Below are 9,376 nucleotides of genomic sequence, written 5' to 3' on the forward strand. Positions count from 1 at the left end.
CCACTTAAACCCCTAGAACTTTTCTTTTTTTTTTTTTTAAACCCTTACCTTCCATTTTGGAATCAATACTGTGTATTGGCTCCAAGGTAGAAGAGTGGTAAAGGCTAGGCAGTGGGGATTAAGTGACTTGCCCAGGGTCACACAGCTGGGAAGTTTCTGAGGCCAGACTTGAACCTGAGACCTCTCATCTCTGGGCCTGGCTCTCAATCCACTGAGCCACCCAGCTTCCCCCTCCCCCTAGAACTTTTCTAAACTGCCATCTAACCGGGTTCCCTAGTCTTATACTTATGAAATTAAGTTTTTGAATCCAAGTGTAAGTATTACCTTGATCCCTACCAAGTTTCAATTTCATCCGATTCAGCCCAGAGTTCTAGCCTTTCAAGATTGCTTTGGATCCTGACTGATGCCTAGTGTAATAGCTACCCCCTCCTCGCTTTGAGCCACTTACAAATTGGATAAGCACATTATCTCTGTCATTATCTGAGTCACTGACAAAAACGTGGAAGGCCAAGCACGGTGTCTTGGGGCACTCCATTAGACCTTCTTCCAAATTGACATCAACCTCTTTGGATCTGCCAGTTCCGCCGGTTCTAAACACAATGTACTTTTGGGTGACCCCCATCTATTTCACCAGAGTAGTTTAAGCAACATTATCAGAAGCTTTGCTCCAAGGTAAACCATGTCTGCAGCATTCCTCTGATCGAACAGCCCAGCAATCTCGTGGTGTTCTTTTTAAATGAGATTAGTCTGGCATGACCTGTTCTTGGTGAAACTGCACTGGCTCATTATGGCCACTACTTCCTTTTTTTAAATTAAATTTTATATTTTTCCATGAAGATATGCCTGTGCTCCCTCCCCCCACCCCCTCCCCACATTGAGAAAGCAAGAAAAACAAAACCTCTATTACAAAATACATGTGATTGAAGAAAAAAAATCCTGCATTGAACATGTCCAAATATACATATTACATATGTGTATGATGTGTAATATATATGCATGTAATATGTACAAATATATATATATATATATACACATCTAAATCTGCACTCTGAGCCTACTGCCTCTCAAGCAAGAGGGATTACTGCTTCTTTCTCTAAATATTCACTCATCATTTCTTTAATGATTTAGTCCAGAATTTTTCCTGGAATCCATGCCATATTCAATGACCTATAGTCCAAAGATCTCTAAAAAAACAAAACCAATCAGGTCATTTTGCCCTTCACCAGTCCTATAGCACTTCATCTATTCTCCACCACCTTTCAAGTCTCACTTTCAGTGACTCAGTCATATCCTCCAGTTCTTTCAGGATTGAATTCTTCTCAGTGCTTTCTTAACCACCTCTTTATTTACTTTGGGTACAATAATAATAATGACTAACATTTATATAGCACTTACTGTGTGCCAAACACTATGCTAAACACTTTACAGTTATCTCATTTGATCTTCACAACACCACTGGGAAGCAAGTACTATTATTATCCCCATTTTACAGATGAGGAAAATGAGGCAAACAGAGGCTAAGTGACTTTCCCAGGGTCCTATAACTAGTATGTGACTGAAGCCAAATCTGAATTCAAATCTTCCTGATTGCAAACCCAGTGCTCTATCACCTTGCAGCCTCCCATTACTCATTTTTATTCTGTCTTGTCTTTCTCTTTAGCAGAGAGACCAAAAACGAGGGGAAATTTCTGCTTTTCTCTTATATCAGCTTTCATTTTCTCATCTACCCCAGCAGTGGTCTTACTGAGTCTTCTTTAATCCTCCTCCTTTTCCAAGTATTTAGATATCCTTTACTTTTCTCAGCTAGGATGAGTCCAAACTCTATTATAGTAGACATAGATAGACAGACAGATAGATCTTTATGTAGATATAGATCTCTATTAATTTTATATATATACATATATAAATACATGTGTGTATATGTTTTATATACACACACATATACACACACCATGCTCTTACATTCCATTACCTGATCTTGCCTCAACTTCTGCACATATTTTAGGAACCTAAGCTGGTCGATGAGTTTCCTATGTATCCACATTGATCTTTTCAGACAATTCCTATTTTTTTCTTCATCAAAATTGTCTCTGTAATTTCATTATTGAGAGTTTCCCATCTCTCCTTGATTACTTCTATAGAATTTTCATCCATAGGATCCTACCTCTATTTCCTCTGAACACTTGGAAATTGGCTTTCCCAACACCTCAGGTGTGTATAAGACTGTGTGCAGCTTTTCACGCCTCTATCACAAACTCTAGAAAGGGAACATTCACTTTTCCCTGAGTTTCCCATCATTTTCCTCCCAGCAACGAATTCCTTCTTTGTGCAGATCAGCTCCAATAGAGCTTCCCCTTGGTTTCTCCATCTTTGGGGCCATAGAGATCATCTAGTCCAAAGCACACTCCAAAAAAAAGTATACATACTCAAATATTGTGTGTACCCAACATTCAGTCATCTAGCCTTAGAACTCATCCCCTAAAGTAATCTATTCCATTTTTGGGGTGACTTTTATCAATAGGAAATTTTCCCAACACTAAACCTATATTTATTTCTTTGTACCATCTATGTGTTGGTACTGGTTTTGTCCTCGAGCCAAGAAAGCAAGTCTTACTCTTTTTCTACATGTGAGGCCTTTAAATACTTAAATATAGCTAGCTATCACATCACTCTCTAGTTTTATATTCTCTGAGGGGTTCAACTGTGATACAGAGCCTCCATAAAGAGAAGAAGAGCATTCAGGAATAAGAATATGGTCCCATTATAGTCTATCCAGTGGTACCACCTATAGAATGATGTGTTCAGTTCTGTCACTTCAGTTTAGGAAGGGCATTTAAGATTGGACAGTGCCCAAGGGAGGACAGACAGAATGGGGCAGGGCCTCGATTCTCTGCCACATAAAGATTAGTCGAAAGAACTGGGGATGTTTAATATGGAGAAAAGGAGTGACCTTTTCCATTTCTTTTTCCTTTTCTTTTCATTATCATTGACTGTTTTCACCTTGGAATGAATAGGCTGAGGAACTTAAATGTTAAAAGATATTTTATGATACTTAATGGTTTTTGAAAGCACAGTACAAATATGTTCCTACATAACTCATGGCAACCTCTGCCACCAGCTTTGCATGGAATTAAAAAATTAAAATTATTAATGAGATCAATACTCTTCACCTTGAAAATGGTGCATTATGGTCGCCAATGAAGAAGCAATAGGAATAAGTGAATAAAGACTGATTTCTTGAAGGAGACTGGCCCAATGAACCTTGTTAAGATTTGAGGGAACCATAAGACCAGAATGGGGATAAATGATGAGATCTTGGCAGAATGAGAACTTCCCAAAGATCCCATGCAAATCTAATGAATAAAGAGAGATAAAATAATCATTCCCTAGGTAAGGAAATGTTTTGTGTGTCCTTTTCATTGTCTTAATTTCCATACTATTATAGCACATCTCTCAACTTTGATTTGCATAAATGATCAATGTGTATGTTGTAATCTATGTATGCCAGTGACCAGTGACCTACATAAAGACATCATGTCTTTAATTGGTTCAATACATTAAGTTTTTGATGAGCTATGCACCCAAGACTGTGCTAAGTGCAGTGGGATGATAAAAGCCCTTTCTCTCAAAATGCTTAAAATACTGTTGGGGAGATTAGACTCCCATACTTGAAAGAGAAGAGAGTGAGATAATATATAATAAAGTAAAAACCTGAATACAATCGATTGCCAAAATGTATTGTACAACAATAGAATAAGGGCTATAGGAGGTTATCAGAAAAGGATTAAGCTTTGAAACGGTCTTTTAAGAATTGTGAGACTTTAAAGAAATAAGACCAGGGAACAGCTTTAGAAAGGTTGTAGTGACAGGAATAAGCATGGCTTGTGAAGGGAACATAACTTGATAGCAATAGCCAGCTTACATGGTAGAGTGCCCTAACCGATTTAACCGCATTTTCATTAAGAAAAGAGGTAGATCCTTAATGTTTGTAAAGATCTAAAAATGAACTGGAATTCAATTATTTAAATATTTGGGTGTTTGCTTTTGTAACCTTGGATCATTTTTTAGGACATTTTTAGGACTGCTAGGTGGTGCAGTAGACAGAGCACCCAGGCTAGAGAAGACTCATATTTCTGAGTTCAAATCTGACCTCAGACACTTAGTAGCTATGTGACAGGCCACTTAATCCTGTTTGCCTCAGGTCCTCATCTGTAAAATTAGCTGGAAAAGAAAATGGCAAATCTCTCCAGTATCTTTGACAAGGAAACCCCAAATGAGGTCATGGAGATTCAGACATGGCTGAAAAATAACTAAACAACAACATTTCTAGGACATAGTGTTGAACATTGGAAAGTACACTAGATTTAGAGTCAGAAAACTTGATTCTCATTGGACAAGACTGACCAAAACTTTAATACTTTCTCCTTTCTGAGTGCTTGTGACATTGCTCTCTCTGGATTTTCCACCTACTTGACTGACCACCTTTTCTAAATCTCCTTTCCTCCTTTAGTTCATCATCTGTATGCCCACTAACTGGGCATTACTCAAGGTTCTGTCCCACTTCTTGTCTTTCTTTCAGTGAACTTGACTTCCTTGGGATTAATTATCTTTTCTGGACATCTGATTCCTAAATGTAGATATTCAGCCCTAATTACCCTCCTGATTTTCAGTCACTTGTCTCTAGTTGCCTATTGGATAGTTCAACCTGAGTATTCAGTAGGCATCTCAAACTCGACATGTATAAAACCGAACATTATTTTTCCTCATCAGTTCCACCCCTCTATTGAACCACCCTATTTCTGCCTATCATCAATCATTATCCTTCCAGTAATCCTGATTTGGAATTCTTCACTTTCCCTCTCCTAATATATCCAATCAGTTACCAAATGGTGTTATTTTCACTTCCATCACATCCCTTGCACCCTTCCCCTTCTATGTATTCATATTGGCATTAGCCTAGTTAAGGTACTCATCACCTTTCTCTTGGGCAATAACCTCCTAGTTGGTATCTCCCCTCTCCAACCCATCCTATTACATAGTTATCCAAGTGGTTTTCCTTAAAAAGTCCATTTGTTTGACTTTCCTACTCAATAAACTCCAAAATTCCCTGTTACCTCTAAAACCAAATGTATATGCTCCTTCGTTTGATTTTAAAGGCTTTCACAAGCCTGGTGCCAAGCAACTTTTTTAATGTTGTTGTATACAACTCCTCCTCCCATACTCTAAAGTCCAATCAAATCAACCTTCCCCACAATAATCCATTTCTTATCCCTGGGCCTTTGCATTGGCTCTTCTTCATGTCTGGAATGTACTCTCTCCTCACCTCTGCCTCCCTAGATTCCTGCAAAACTCTCCTCAGGCGCCACTTTCTGCATAAAGCCTTTCCTGTGTCCCCTAATCCTTGCTGCTTTTATTGTTCTGTCCTACTCTCACCCTGTGGACCACAGAATACCAATATTGCCAATGGGGTTTTCTTGTCAAAGAGACTTGAGTTGTTGGCCACTTCCTTCTCCAGTGTATTAAGTTATACTTGCCCAGGGTCACAAAGCTAATGGATGTCTGAGGCTAGATTTGAACTCAGCTCTTCCTGACTTCAGATTCAGGTCTCTATCCACTGTACCACCTATCTGCCCCCTGCTACCCCCCCCAATGCTATAACCCCCTTAACATTTTATCTTAAATATATTTTAAAATATTTTGGAAATATTTTATTATATATGTATATTTATTTTATTTTTAATTTAATTTAATTAAATTTATTTTAAATTTATTTAAATTTCTATTTCTTTTATCTGCCCTGATCAAATGTAAACTCTTTGAAAGAAAGAGCCATTTTATTATCGTACCGATAATCCCAGCACCTACAGTAGCACAATGCTAGCATGTACAGTACTAAGTGATTAATATATGCTTGTCACTGACCTAGGTGTGAATACCACTTCCTATCTGTGTGATTGGACAAATCACTTGCTTTTCTGCACCTCCGCCACTCATCTATAAAATGTATGAGTTGGATGAGATGGCCTACGAGGTTTATTCCAGCTCTAAAGCAATGATTCTATGAAATTAGGATTTAGCAGTCTGAAAACTGAGTCAAAGGAGACTCTCGCAGCTACTAAACGACACAGAAATTTTAATAAAGCTTGAGTTCATCAAGCATCTGGGCATGGAAGCTCCTGAAGGGAGGGACACAGAGAGTAGAGCCTGATGCATTACTTCAGTAAGATGGCAAGGCTGTTTATCCCAGACTGGACACTGCCACAACATTTTTTTTTTTGGTTCTCTTGGGCATTGCCCTGGCTCTGTCTGTAAAAGACAGCAGAAGGACATGAATACAACTCAAGTCCATTGTAACTACTCTAAAGTGGCAAGAATCCCTTTTCCACCTATATTCATTTTAAGAAGTCCAGAACCACTGTGGATTCCTTTATGATTTGGGGATTGCAGTGACTATTCTGAGATCCCTTCATCTCCAGGACCCTTTAAATGAGTTCTGTGACTACAAAGGATCATAAATTTAGAGGCGGAAGGGACCTTGGAGAATATCTAGTCCAAAGCCCTCCATTTATGGTGAGACCCAGGGAGATAAAGAAGGGATTTGCCTAATCTCATACAGGTTGTTGGTGATGGCAGCCAGATTTCAGCATCCTTCCTCTGATAACAAGACAAGAGTCCCTTTTTTGGGGGGTTGGGAAATTTTATTTAATTAGTTAATTTAGAATATTTTCCATGGTTACATGATTCATGTTCTTTTCCTCCCCTCCCATAGCTGATGTGCAATTCCATTGGGTTTTACATGTGTTGTTGATCAAGACCTATTTCCATATTATTGATATTCACACTAGGGTGATCGTTTAGAGTCTGTATCCATGCTAATCTACTGTGCTGTCTCATATTCCTGACAAAAACAGGATGGTCTCTTGTATCCTGGCAATAAGCCAAATTTGTAAATCTTGTGGTCCCTGTCTTGTAATCTTAGTTGAGAAGAGACTCAGGAATTCACAGTTAAGGTAAAAATCAGTTTAATCAGTTCTTTGGATTCAGGGACTGATTACCCAATTTGTAGATTCAGGATCCTTGGCTTCCCTGCCTTCTGCTTACCTGTAATTCCATTTAGGAACAAGGGATATCAAAGAATCTAAAATTCAGATTATCTGAGAGATTTTTGTTTGTACTGCTTTGTTTTTCAATAGCTGGCAGAAGTTTGGGTTAGAGATGGGCATCCAATTATTGGCTAAAATGGAGATTTGGAGAAGGTATTTTTTTCTGATATTTGTTCCCTCTTCTGGATTAACCTGAGAAATGAAAAGTTGACATAATTCTAGCTCTTTGGTTTCAACAAGGGTTTTAACAAGTTTCCATATGAGAGACTGTGACACTGTGGCTAGAAGTTAGCCTTAGAGTCAGGAAACTCGAGTAGCCTCAAGTCCTATCCCTGGCATTTAGATATATCTACATGACCCTGGGCAAGTCACTTTCCTCTCAGGGTCCCAGGTAATTCACTATGACTATGTGGTACAAAGAAGGTGTCTACATGCATTTTTAGAAGGAATTTTCTCTTCTGGAAATTCCCAGTACTAATGAAATTCCAGATCCACTTCTCTATCCCCTATGTTACTACATCAATTTTTATTTCTTGGATCTCATCATTAGCCATATGATGAGAATATAGTAATATGAAAATCATGAATAGTTACAATCTATATAAAAAAATTGGAATTACCAAACGTGTCATTGGAACAGAAGGACAGAGATGTTCTCTATGCCGTGAGGGCTTAAACGAGAGGGGGGAAAACACAAATGGCTGGAAGAAAACATTAAATTTCAAAATTAGTCCTGTGTAGGAAGTGGGAAAAAGGAGGCAGTGAGAGCCTAGAAAGCTTGAGAAGAAGATGCATCAGGAGATGTGTGAATGAAAGCAGTCCTTAGAGAACAGGAAGAACAAGAAGGAACAGCAGTTACTTTCTGATAGCTGAGAAGGAGGAATGCATGAGTGTTTGTGCTTGTATATGTATATAATATCAAAGGATTAACTCAGTAGAAAAAGAAAACAAATTTTAATATCAGGACAACAATTCAAGTGGAAAAGTCTAGTGTGTAGAGTGAGTAGATATTATATAGGTTAGAAGAGGGAATTTGAAATGGGGCATGGAAGCAGTTTGATGGCAATGAAGAGAGTGCTCTACCTTGGTGTTAGGAAAACCTGAGTTCAAATCTTGCCTCAAATACTGACTAGCTGTGGGATCCTTGATACACAAAACACACAAGTGCATTTAACCACCATGTTCTCAACTTTAAAATGAGGGTCATGGTAGCATCCACTTCACAGAATTATTGTAAGGATTAAGTGAGATACCATGGAAACCTCTTTGTAAACCTTAACAGGATATAAATGTTAGCTATTATAATACATGATTTCCCAGACAACTCTATATTCAAATTGCTTATTATATAGTCTATCCTTCATTCAACACTTCTTTGATTTTCCATTTTCATTAATTTCTATTTTTTTTACTTTACCTGCATTTCCTGAGGCATCCTTTTCCCTCCCCAACCCAGTGAGCTGCTGAGTAAGAGAGTTTTCAAATGTTTGTCAATTCCTGCAAAAAGAATGATTTGCATATCCAAGAATTAAGAGACCCTTGAGAAAACTGATGATGCTTTCTGACATATATTTCTTAATTATGACCTTTTTGACTAAGCTGCAAAACTCAAGCATAAAATAAAAGATCTACAGGCTATCATGAAATCTTCCGAAATCTTCTGCCAAAATGATCAACAACTTGATTCATTCTGTGTTCATTCTAAGAATTGGTACATGGTTGCAATTTTTAGCCTGTTTTCTTAAATATAAATTTTAAGGGGGTGGGTTGATTGAGTAAATTAATCTAATCATCTCACTCTACTTAAAATAAGCGATTGGATGCTCCAGTATCTTTAACCAGGTGAGAATGAGTCTCAGTTCAAACAATCAATTGGTTTGGTTCAGTGCAAAATGTTCTTGGTTGACCTAGTGGTGGTTGTTATCCTTTGGGCTCAAAGTCGAGTGATCTTCTGTCTTAGAAATGATACTAAGTTCAGAAGAGTGGTAAAGACTAGGTAACTGGGGTTAAGTGACTTGCCTAAGGCCATACAGCTAGGAAGTGTTTGAGATCACATTTGAACCCATGACCTTCCATCTCCAAGCCTAGCTCTCTATCCCCTGAGCCACCTAGTTGCCCCTAAGTAGAATGATCTTTGACAATAGGAATGCTTAGATTGGTGGAGAAATTTAATCATGCCCTGTGGATCATCAATAAAATAGAAGACCAATTCAGAACCCAAATTATTTGAGCTGCAAATTCGAATTTCGTTGAGCAGGGAATGAAAGTATTCC

Source organism: Monodelphis domestica, chromosome 7, assembly GCF_027887165.1.
Source record: "Monodelphis domestica isolate mMonDom1 chromosome 7, mMonDom1.pri, whole genome shotgun sequence".
Lineage (NCBI taxonomy): Eukaryota > Metazoa > Chordata > Mammalia > Didelphimorphia > Didelphidae > Monodelphis > Monodelphis domestica.